This window comes from Euphorbia lathyris, chromosome 6 (genome assembly GCF_963576675.1).
Source record: "Euphorbia lathyris chromosome 6, ddEupLath1.1, whole genome shotgun sequence".
NCBI lineage: Eukaryota > Viridiplantae > Streptophyta > Magnoliopsida > Malpighiales > Euphorbiaceae > Euphorbia > Euphorbia lathyris.
In genome coordinates this window covers 43,835,238-43,848,634 of record NC_088915.1, presented here as the reverse complement: position 1 = coordinate 43,848,634, position 13,397 = coordinate 43,835,238, and positions in this window count along the sequence as shown.

Below are 13,397 nucleotides of genomic sequence, written 5' to 3'. Positions count from 1 at the left end.
AAATCTTCTAGTTCGATGGTCATGGCTTGCACATAATTGTCCGGCTCCAAGTCATTCTGACGCATTACTCGCAATGAAGGCACGATGACTTCTAATGGTATTACTGCATCATGACCAAACGTTAGGAAAAATGGACTCACTCCAGTCGCTCATGTTTTAGACATTCGCATAGCCCAAAGTGTTTCTGAGAGAACTTTATGCCACTCCCTAGGATTGTCTTCTAGCATCTTCTCCAAGATTTGGATCAAGATCTTGTTGGATGCCTCGGCTTGACCATTCGCTTATGCATAAAATGGAGTGGAATGAATCAATTTAATCCCGTACTCTTCTACGAACTCATTCATATCTTCGCCTGTGAACATGGTTCCTTGGTCCGTGGTAATGGATTTTGGAATTTCGAATATATGAATTAAGTTCTCTTTGATGAACTGGATTACTTGTGCTTGGCCGACTTGCTTCATTGGTGCTGCTTCTACCCACTTGGAAAAGTAATCTGTGGCAACTATGATGAAACAATGGCCTTTTGATGAAGCTGGAAATATTTTCCCAATTAGGTCGATGGCCCATCCTCTAAAAGGCCATGGTTTCACAACTGAGTGTAATTCTTCTGAGGGCACTCGTTGGACTTGGCCATACAATTGGCACTTCTTGCAACCCTTCGCATACGTGATGCAATCTCGTAGAATCGTGGGCCAGAAGTACCCATGACGATTAATAAGCCACCGCATTCTCCTTCCGGACTGGTGAGCTCCGCATATGCCTTCATGGACTTGCTTCATGACCTCCATTGCTTTTGGGAAGCCTAGGCATTTAAGTAGCATTCCGTCGTAGCTCTTACGGTACAAATCACCTGCCATCAACATGTAATTTCGAGATTGAATGCTTAGTGAATATTTTACTTTTTTGGATGGGTCATTGAGGTACTTGATGAACGGTTTCCTCCAATCCTGAGCTAAGTTGATATCGATGTCGAATGATTCGAACTGGACACCTCTATCCGCCACGGAAGGATGACCCTATCTTCTGATGATGACGACTTTGTATGCTGCCTCTTTAGAGATCTTCATTCCAGAAGCGATTTGGGCTAACTCGTCAGCTTCCCAATTGTCATTTCTTGGAATATGCTCCAAACTAACCTCGTCGAACATTTCCAGAAGTTGGATTGCAAATGCGAAATAAGGTAACAGAGATAAACTTGAGCATTTGTATTCTCCTGTTAGGTGCCGGATGACCAATTGTGAATCTCCGAAAATCTTGACCTCTTTTGCTTCTAGGTCGATTAAGATTTCCAAACCAATGATCAGAGCTTCATACTCGGCTTGATTGTTCGTACATTCGAAGTCCAAGTTTACAGCTAATATCGTTTTAGTCCCAGATGGGGCTGTGATGATTACTCCTGCTCCGTTGGAGCTGTCTGTGCTCGACCCATCGAACTTTAACTGCTAAGGCTCTTTATGTGTCAGGTAGATTGGAAGTTCTGCCTCTTCGAGATATTGGAAACTGGTTGGGTGATCTGCTACAAAATCTGCGATTGCTTTCCCCTTTACTGAGGATTGCGGGAGATATGTCAAGGTGAACTCGGCCAGTGCTAGTGACCATTTCCCTATTCTCCCTGAGAGGATAGGCTGGTTTAGCATGTACTTGATCAAGTCTATGTTGGCGATTACGTAAACTCTTGCTTTGAGTAAGTAATGTCTCAACTTTGTGCAAGCGAAGTAGAGAGCTAAGCACGTTTTCTCAACTGGACTATATCTTGTCTCTGCTGATAGTAATGTTCGGCTTAGGTAGTAGATGGCTTGTTCATGGCGGTTTGCATTATCTTGGGCGAGTAGACACCCAATTGACTCATCGGTTGCTGATATATAAAGCTTGAGTGGAGTGCCCTCTCTTGGTGGCATCAAAACAGGTGGATTGCTCAAGTAAGTTTTGATCTCCTCAAATTCCGCTTGATGCTTGTCGTCCCACTTAAAGCTTTCTTCGTCTTTGAGTCTCAACAGATTTAAGAATGCTCTGGACTTCCCAGCCAAGTTGGATATGAATCGTCTCAAATAGTTTACTTGGCCCAAGAATCGTTGTAACTCTTTTTTATTCTTCGGAGGTTGTGCTTCTTTGATTGCTTTCGCCTTATGGTTATCGATCTCGATCCCTCTTTGATGGACCAAGAATCCGAGGAAGTTTCCCGCTTTGACTCCGAAGGCGCACTTTAGAGGATTGAGCTTCAAGTTATACTTCCGCATTCGTTCGAAGCTTTTCCTTAAATGGCCGACATGTTCCATTTCTCGCTTGGACTTGATAACGATGTCGTCTACGTATACTTCCATAGAGGTGCCGAGTAAATCGTGAAAAATGGCATTCATTGCTCTTTGGTATGTGGCACCGGCATTCTTTAAACCGAATGGCATGACGACCCATTCGAACGTGCCGATTGACCCTGGGCATCGAAATGCCGTTTTTGCAATGTCTTCTTTGGCAATGGGGATTTGATTATATCCCGCATAGCAATCACACAGAGATATTAATTCATTTTTAGACACAACATCTACTAACATGTCGGCTATAGGCATCACATAGATGTCTTTTGGCGTGGCTAAATTTAGATCGCGGAAATCTACGCATACGCGTAGTTTACCATTCTTTTTCACTACAGGCACGACGTTAGATAGCCATACAGCGTACTTTGCTGGTCTGATGAACTTAGCTTTGAAAAGCTTTTCTATCTCCTCCTTCACCTTGCCTTCCACTTCTTTGCTCATTCTCCTTGTTGGTTGCTTGAATGGTTTGAACTCTGGTTTGATTGGCAATCTATGTTCCACTACGTCCTTGCTCAACCCGGGCATTTCATCATAATTCCAAGCGAAACAGTCTTTGAACTCCTGAAGCAAACTGATAATGGCTTCTTTTAACGTTGAGCGTAGTAGGCTGCTGACAAATGTAACTCGAGGCTCCTCTTCTGTTCCTAGATTCAGTTCGTCCAACGGATCGACTGCCATGGAACCTTCATCTTCTAACTTTGGGTTTGCCCTCTTTAGATCTTGTAGTTAGATTTCTTCTCCTTGAGGATTCGGTTCTGTTATTCTTTTGGGGGTTTCGACTTCTGAGACCCTCATGTCGTTTTCTTGGTATAGTTTCTCCGTTAGTTGTTGTGCATTCAGTTTTGATATAGCGGCTGAAGCTACCGCTTCTTTTCTCGATATTGTCTTAATCATGGAACTTCTTCAATTATTGGTTCATTGTGGAATGGCCTTCGACGAGGCACAATTGCCGTTGGTTTCAGAATATTCTTAATCTCTTCGCCACATGATTGCTCTTGTGATTGGCCCTAACTCGGATTGGGCCAACAGATTCCTCGTAAAGTCTGGCTTCGACCACATCGGAGTAAGTTTCGAACGGCTTCTCATTTGCCCGAACAATTTCCACATCGTCTCCCTTCCAAAATAGAAGGAGTTGGTGCAATGATGAAGGGATGCATGAGTTGGAATGAATCCAATCTCTCCCCAAAAGCGCCTGATAGCTCGCAGTTGAATTTACCACGAAGAAGGCAGCCATGTCAGTGTGAGAGCCAATAGTGAGCTCCAAAGGTAGGACACCGTAAGTCTTTGCGATTTCTCCCGTGAAGGCTGAGACTGACACCTCTGACAAGATTATATCTTCCTCCGATTTTCCTAAAGCTAGGACCATCTTCATAGGCATGATGTTAACGGCTGATCCATTGTCGATGAGCACTCTGGAGATCGGTTTGCCATCTACATGAGCCTTGACGTATAGAGGTTTAATATGGCGAGTCATCCTTGGAGTGGGCTTGTCAAAGTAAACCCTCTTCATGCCCTCTTCACCTGATGCGTTGGGTATCATGTCTTCTTGCTTCTTGTGCTCGAGTTTGGGGACTTCTTCCTTGGTGTCTTCACCTCTAAAATCCGAAGGTAAGATTAAAGAGGTAGCTGCACAATCTATCCTTATGATGAAATCTCCAACCCGGATCTGGAGGTTTTTCTCTTGGTTTTTTCCTCCTCCTTTCGCGTCATTAGAGTTAACGCTAGATGATTCCTTTCGATCATTCCTCTTTTCTGCCTCTCTCTTCCTTAATTTTCTTTTTGCATTTTTGGAGAGAGGCCTTGGGAACTTCTTGTGGCTATTCAATTGCCATTGATCGATGGGCGACACGCTCGAAGGTGTCACGAAACGTGGTCGTCGTTGTTGCACGTCTCTTTTCTTTGTATTCTGCGATTGCCTTGAGCTCTCCTCCAACTTAGATGGCGTCGCTTTTGGTACCCATATCTGTCGAGTCCTCAGGTCGCGATGTTGCTTTCCTTTGCCCCCCCACACTAGTGAAGTGGCATTGATAATGCCTATCGAGAATGGGTCCTCATCGATCAGCATGCTTTCCTTCTTTTCCGGGAATTGGAGTATCCCGCGGTTAATCCTATCCTGCACGGCATTTCTAAAACCAAAACAAGCTTGAGTGTTATGGCTCCAGTTATCGTGATACTTACAGTAATCTCGTCCGCGTATTTCGTCTTTGGATGGGATCACGTGTCTAGGAGGCAATGTGATGAACTGCTCTTTTAGCAAGTAATCGAAGATCTCTTCCGTCTTTGAGACATCGAAAGTATTGTGGGTGGTTGGAACCCTTTTGACTACCTCAGGGGTTTTGGGATTTTTTAACAACACGGGACAAGTTCGAGATCCGGTGTTTGTTAAGTCGGCGATGGCTACCTCATGCGTTTGAACTTCCCCTTGATAGCTTCCCATGGAGTTCTTTTTGCGTCGATGATCTTCCCTCATCAACTCCTCGTACTCTGAAACTTTGGCCACCAATTCATAGTAGTCGCGAAAATCGATTCCCTGAAATTTCTTCCGATTTTCGAATTCCAGTCCACGTTGAGCAATCTTTACGAACTCAACCTCGGGAATATTGATTCGACAACGATGTCGCATCTTTTTGAATCGGTTGATAAAATTTTCAACCGGTTCCCCATATCGTTGCGTCATTCGGGACAGCTCCGCAACACAAACCTCGAGCTCCGTTCGATAAAATTGGTTATGGAAAAGTCTTTCCATTTGTTCCCATCCATGAATGGACCCTGATGGCAAAGTGGCATACCAAGAGAACGCTGGTCCCGTTAGTGATCCTGGGAATAGTCGCAAGCGCAACATGTCGAAGTTCGTATCCATGCTCAAACCACTGCACTAAAAGGTGAAGCGTGCCACATGCTCTACGGTGGATTGCCCCTCCTCTCCTGAAAATAAAGTGAAATCAGGGACTCTAAAATTGTGAGGTAAGGGATAGAGTTGGTCATACTGCCGTGGGTATGGTTTTTGGAATTCGGGCCGGTACACCTCCTTCACGGCTGGCCCGTAAATCTCTTGGACGATGTTCTTTATGCGTTGGGCCTCCCCTACGTTGTTGGTGGGTTCCACGCGTGTATGCGTCGTCCGTTGTGGGTGAAAGGTGCTTCCTCTCCCATTGCCCCCCGCATTACGAGCATGGCTCTCCTCGTAATGTTCGGCATGGTTACTAGGTCCAGTATAAGACCTAAACTGTTGTTGAGGCGGTGGGATTTGAACAGGTTCTGGGCTGATCCTATCGCCGCGCACATTGAACTTGAGGTTCTCTTCTCGAATTGGTGGAGGGGTATACCTCTCACCGGCGCCTGAGATCGGCGTTCCTTTTCCATTGCTTGTCGGTCCTTGGGATCTTGACTTTTGTGAGAAAAGCTCGGCGAATTTCTCTGGGATTTTGCCGATTTCCCCGGTTAAATCGACAATCCTCTCTTCGAGGGCCGGAACCTTGTTGGAATCGTTTATCGCCTCGCTGTTAGCTTTGAACATGGCCTCGTTTCTAGCTTGCATTGCGCTGTATATGGCTTCATTATTCTCTCTCATGGTCTGTGAAAACCCATGTAGAAATTGGTTGATTTGCTTCTCCATATTTGCTATAAACGGTGCTAAGTCGAATATGGGCGGGCCTTGAGGTGGTTGTTGGTTTGTATCGCGACTATGGCTCACAGTCTCGGCCACAAAGCCTTCGGGCATTCCGGGCTCATTGTTACGGTCTTGGTTTTGATTTTGACTCTCTTCGGAGTCCGATGGAATTGGATCTTTCCCGGTGTTTTTCCTAGGAGGCATCCTCCGTGAGTACTTATAAGTGAAAATGATGAAATTAAGTTAGTAAATCTAGTGTTGAAACAAGAAAGAACAAAGAAATAAATAAACACTTATTAATGGAATTAAAGCAAAGCATGAAAAACAAGTGGTTTAAAAACTGAATGAAAAATAAATGTGATATGAAAAAGTTACGGAAGAAATAGGCACAAAAACGGGTTCTAAAATTTTTGGCAAAGCTTAAACATAGGCCCACCGGGCGTGCCAAAAATTGTTAGCGTTAGCTAATAAATTTTGGTAAGGTAAAGTGGGATAATGAGTGTGGAAAAATTGTGTGTGATGGGTATTGAAATTTTTGGCAAAGCCTAAGAAAAAAGGTCCCACTGGGCGTGCCAAAAATTGTTAGCGATATTTTGCGAATATGCTAATTTTCAACCTTGTCACGTGTGGTTAGGATGCGGGCGTGCCAGAGAAGATTACTTCTTAATTAAAATAGTTAAGTTTATGGAATTTGCGCGCCAAAACTTGAAATCTAATCGAAGCGATTGGCGAGGGACGCAAGGATTGAAAAAGTCCCTCTTGGGTCTCTCGCGCCGTTATAGAAACTTTGCGAGATAAATTGTTTTTATTTAAGCTAAGCGTATAGATTGAAGACGGGAAAAGTAAAGAAATTGAAAGTGTGAAATTAACACGAGATTTGGTGAAAAATCGGTATTTTATTGATGTAAATCAAGGTTTGAATACATGTGTTTGAGGTAAGCATGAAATTGAAAATGAATTACAATTGAAGAACTTCTATACTAAACATATAGCTAATTCAATTGAACTGGAAGAACAAATCAAATACAAGGAATTGAAATGCAATTAAAATAAATTGGAATTCAACAACAAACTCGGAGCCACAATAGCTATCTCGGATTGATGTTGAATTTTGGTGTCGGTGCGAGGTCCTTGGAGAGCTGACCGGTCGGGCCCGTACGGTATATGATTTTGGCAATGGCAAAACGTTGGTAGGCAAATGGGGCAGATTTAACCCTCAACTTCGGGAGGCTCGTTTGGATGCTTAAGAACACGTAATTGGACAAGTAAATAGGCTAAATTCAACTTCAGGAGGTCAGGAACAAACTTCTATAAGGGATCGAAGGCTAAAACGGATGCTAAGTAGACAAAATTGAGAGTTGAAAATAACTGGACGAATCTGGAAAATTCTGGAAACAGAATGTCTTTTGGCCTGGAAAGATCGGCTTGTAAATAGAGTTTCTGGGCACGGAATTGGGCAAATAAATATACTAGATTGAACTTCAAGACGTCAGGAACAACTTTGTCGAAGGGATTGAAAGCAAAAAATGACTTTAAACAGACAAAATCGGGCTTTGAAAGTAGTTGGACGAATCTAGAAAATTGATTTGAAAACAGAGTTTTAGCTAGGAATTGAGCAAATTGAGCAAATTAAAGGCTTGGGAATGCTAAATTGAATAGAAAAAAACTTGGGAAGAGGCTATTGGAACTTTAATTGGAGCTAAAGAAGAGCTAAAAAAGGAATCGAAGCTAAGAAAAACGAAGAACGAAAGAAAGAACTTGAAGAACTAAGAACAAAGGGACTTAAGAACTAAGAACTAGAGAGCATTGGAAGGGACCTTAGGAAGGGGTTTTGTTGTGTTGGATTGAGTGTGATTTTTTATGAAGGGGAGGGGGTCTATTTATAGTATTTTGGAGTGGCATTTTGGTAATTATTCAGTGGTATTTTGGTAATTATTCACCAACTACCCCTTGAAATTCTCTCCCACTAACTTGCCATATCACCAACTAACTTAACTTCTTCAACTCCCACTAACTGCTGTTGACTGCTTCCAACTACTGCCGAAAGAGAGGATACGCCCCGCGTAATGTCGGTTACGCCCTGTGTATCAGGGCTTCTAAAGCTTGCGCGTTCTGTCGATGACGTTTACACGTGGCGTATGGAAGGGTACGTCCCGCGTAAACGAGTCTCTGAAGTGGAACGTCTTCGGATGCGCGGTATACGCCCTGCGTATGGAAATGCATGCCTCGCGTAAACGTGCTCCTGATCCTGAAACGCCTTTGGATGCGCGGAGAACGCCTCGCGTATGAAGATGTACGCCTCGCGTATTTGGGATGAATTTACGAATGTATTTATTATTTTTATTTTCTAGATACAATGAAAACTATATCCTAAAATTGACAAACAAGCATTATATATATATATAATAAAATTTATTTATTTTGGGCCAACAAATATATATATATATATATATATATATATATATATATATATATATATATATATATATATATATAATTGTTTCAAAACAATTTTCAGAATATCAGTTTTTATCTTTTAGATTTAATAAAACAAAACGTTTTAATTATCCAACCATAAAACCTTTAATATTTTGTTTAAACGATTATCAACCGAAACAATTAGGAACTATGCATAATCAGTTTTAATTATCAAGTAATCAAAACTTATTTATCTTTAGATTAATTAAACTAACCGATTAATTAATTAACCTAACAATAAATCTATTCAATCTGATTAAAAACCCCTTTACTTACATATATGAAATAACAGATTAACATAGGCTCTGACACTAATGTAGGAAAATAGACAAGCCTAGGCGTAGCGGAATAATAAAATTTTATCTATTTCCCTTTTTCAAGATCTGTTAATTGTTATTTCATATAAAGAGGGATAGAAAGTAATACCTTTAGTGAAGAACTATCTACCGTTGCAAACGAAGTGCCCACAACTTCTTATTATCAACTCGTGAGCAACGAACGTTTTGTTCAACACAGAAAAACAAAATTAATCAATAATCAACCTTTAAAGTATAGCAATCGCAATGATTACCTCTAACAGAAATCGATACGAGATCAAAGAGGGAGTAAGAAAACAAAGTAAATTAGTCGAGACGACGACGGAACGATTCCACCTCTGCTTATTTTGTGCTGGCCGAATTTCCTAGGCTAGGGAGTCTATTTATAGACTTCTTCAAACCCTAGTCCTAGTTGTGTTAGGTAATTAATTAATTAGGATCTTATTCCGAATAGGATTCCTAATTAGATAATTAAATAATCACTTTACTATTATCTAAATAATCTAATTATATCTAGATAATTATTATTAATCAAATTAATAATTAATTAGAGTTTCAATCACATAAAAACTTTTAATTAATATTATCAGATAATCCTTTAATTTAATTCATAACCATAACCAAATTATAATTATTAATCAAAATAATTTAGAGGAAATTATATCAAACATCATGTTTGATATTAATTCTACAATTAAGTATGTAAACTTTTTTTATTATATCATTACATAATTTTTTTTAATTATTTTATCATAAATCCTAATATTTATTTTAATTTTGTCAAATATAGCAGTTATTCTCATTTCCTCTTTATAGTTTTTTTCGGGTAAATTACACCAATGGTACCTGAAATATACCCTAGTTCACACTTTGGTACCTGGATTACATTTCGTCCCAAAAATATACCATAAATATGGGTGACCGGACATTTAACTACGTGCGACCGGAAATAACCAGTTAACTCTTGATTGACTAATATAACACTAAAAAATGGACCTATTTCTCTCTAATTTGACCTTCTCTTTCCCTGTGTCTCTCTTTCATTTTCATTCTCATTTTTCTTTGATTCAAATAAAACCCTTCCATTTGACTCTCTCTCCCCCGTCCATCTCTCTCTTTCTATTTCTTTCTCCTTATGTCCAACCCATGAATTAAAAAACCCACTTTTAATCAATTGCAAGAACACCTGCTTATTATCAATTAATGGTATATGCACAATAAATGACAAGAATCAATCTTAGATTCTTTTGTTATCTGCTGCAAATCAAATTACTAAATGGTGGTTATTAGAATCCAATTGGTTTTCTTTGACATACTGAAGCTTCTGGAATTAAAATTCCCCAAATTGCAAATGGCAATGGTTGTCAATACACAGTTTGGAAGGAAATGGGGGAAGAACAGATTTTATGTGTGATTCACTGCTGGTGAATTTTTTCATGTGTTCCTATATATCCATTAAGGAGAAAAATAGGAGAGATAGCGAAAGAGAAGGATGGTAAAACTGAGGAAAGAGAAGGGGAAAAATCAGTACAAAATTAAGAACGACGGAGATCGTTCCAGTTATAATCTTGAGAAGCCATTGAGTACGACTGAGATGGTTCCATTTATAATCTTGGGATTTAGCTTGAGAGATAGATAACGATTTTGGGAAATATGAACAGTGAAGGATTTTGGGAAAGAGAAAGAGAGAAGGCTTTTGTCGAGAGAGAGAAGTATTCTGGGAAAGATGAACAGTGGTAGAGAGACAATGAACAAATTGTATGTATATGAGGATGTTGGTCAGGATCCGTAGATGATAGAGAAGAGGAGTGGTAGTGGTAGAGAGAAGAAGATGAACAGTAGTATTTCTTTTAGTCAAAGGGCATTATTGTATTTTTATGTAAGTGTAGTATATGGTGGGTCCCATTTTTTAAATTAGTAATGGTCAAACAAACGTTGACCAAGCATAAACCGGAGAGACGCACATAATTGTCCAGTCACCAATACGTGGGGTATATTTTTGGGACAAAATGTAATCGAGGTACCAAAGTGTGAACTGATGTATATTTTAGGTACTATTGGTGTAATTTACTCAGTTTTTTTCCCATTATCTTATCACGTTTTTTTAAGGGTAAATTCCAAAAAAAAACCTTGTGGTTTCACCGATTTCCAAATAAACCCCTGTGGTTTGTTTTTACCAAAAAAAAGGAGTGTGGTTACGCCGTTACCCGAAAAACGGAAAATGACTTAACACCGTTAAATCTGATGACGTGGCAAAGGGTAAATTTGGGAAAAAGATTTTTTTTTATTTTTTTATTTTTCTTTTTTATTTTTTCTTTCTTCTTCTTCTTCTTCTTCTTCTTCTTCTTCTTCTTCTTCTTCTTCTTCTTCTTCCTCCTCCTCCTCCTCCTCCTCCTCCTCTCTCTCTTCTCCTTCCTCTCTTTCTTTTTTTTAATCGGAAATCCCCAGATATCCGATTTCGGAATCTGGAAATTCAGAAATCTGGAAATTCCAGATTTCCGAAATCGGAAATCTGGGGATTTCCGATTAAATGCAGCATTTGAAACAATATGGCACCGCTCAGACTTCTGCAAAATGTAATCCGCCATACTTGAAAGTTGAAGCTTCATGATGTTATTAGCCCGAAAGCTCAAATTGCTCCATTTAATCACAAATTATGAGTCTTTCATATCCATCAAATGCTGCATTTTCAGAAATACATAAACCACATTCATGTATGACACCAAACAAATGGAAAATTAACTATCCTACTCTTCAACATTCTGGCAAGCTATCAGTTGGATTGGAAGCATTCAATTCAATAATAGGCTTTACAATTTTTTATTTTATTTTACCAACTGTGTCAGCTTTGAACTTGCATATAGGATTGTCATAAAACGATTTCATTATGCATATTATTGTTCTTCAAATTTCCAGGAATCTGGAAATTCCCAGATTTCCGATTTCAGAAATCTGGAATTTCGATTTCGGAAATCTGGGGATTTCCGATTAAAAAAAAGAAAGAGAGGAAGGAGAAGAGAGAGAGAGAGGGGAGGAGGAGGAGGAGGAGGAGGAGGAGGAGGAGGAAGAAGAAGAAGAAGAAGAAGAAAGAAAAAAGAAAAAAGAAAAAGAAAAAAATAAAAAAATATATTTTTTCCAAATTTACCTTTCGCCACGTCAGCATTTTTAACACTGTTAATCCATTTTCCGTTTTTCGGGTAACGGCGTAACCACGCTCCTTTTTTTTGGTAAAAACAAACCACATGGGTTTATTTGGAAATCGGTGAAACCACAAGATTTTTTTTTGGAATTTATCCTTTTTTTAATGGATTAGCTTATGGGTTTTACACATTTAATGGGTTTTTTTTCATGAAAACACATTTAATGATTAGGATATTGGTTTATACAAAAGTAAAATTAAAAGCATAAAGTTATAAGTCTATTAGTTAAATCTAATATTAGTTTTTTTTCTTTTTTTAAGAAAAATCTAATATTAGTTTTTTTTATGAAAAAAAATCTAATATTAGTTAAATCTAAAGAAAAGCGGTACATGTTACAAAAAAAAATTGGATAAGGTGCAAAAATACCTCTAACGTTTATATTCAGGAACAATTTTACCCTTAACGTCTAAAATAGTGTAATTTTATCCCTAATGTTGATAAATTTGGTCAATTTCACATATTATTATAAAACACAGATATTTTGATCCTTATTCTGCACCAATTACATATCAGTTCGTTTAAAAAAAATCATATTAAAACCATAATAATAATAATAAAATATCAGTAAAAGAAACTCTTTTGTATATTAATATAAATATACAAACCTAAATAATTAATGTTAAACCGTTAAAAATTAATATGATTATCTCTTTTAAAAAATATGATTATCAACGTAAAAAAAATATGATTATTCAAATTTAAATTATATTATATCATGTCCAATAGAGAAGTAAAGATGTGTGGTAGGTGAATTTATTTTGATGAATATATATTTTTTCTAAAATTAGTAGCAGATAAAAACCAACTTTTCTAAAAGAAGAAAAAAAAAATCCAACTAAATTCAAAAGTTGTGTTCGTTAATGACACAGTGAATATAGGATTTAGAGTGTTTGACAAGGAATAAATATCACCACTTTGATACATTTGTATTTTTTCTTAATAAATATGAGTTTCATGTAGGTAACCCATTAATTTATCCCCTAATTAATATACAAATTTCGGTCCATATATACATGTCTCACTAATTACATTTTCGTCCTCCGATTCCAAGTCCCATATGCGACCCATTAGGTTCTTTATTGCCACTAGCCGTATATATCCTTTGAAATTATTCATCACGATTAATTCCAATATATAAATAACGGAATACTGTCGCGAGCTGTTACTAGCAGAACCTATGATATTCCCCCAGAGCAATTAAGAAGTCAGGTTGATAACTGACATTAACCTTTCTGCATTAGGTACAGTATATACGATCCTTCATCAACTATATCATGTCGGTCAATTCCTTATAACTATGGAACGTGTCAAGGTTACATATAACGAAGAGTCCGGTTTTACTTGTACAGGTTGAATTCACTCTGAAAGATAAGTTAAGTGAAATATCCATTTCTACTCTTAACTCTATCACATTGTAAGGATTTCAGTTAATTCACCACAAGCGGCCATTTGGATATATCTCTCACTTATCGGGAGTGAC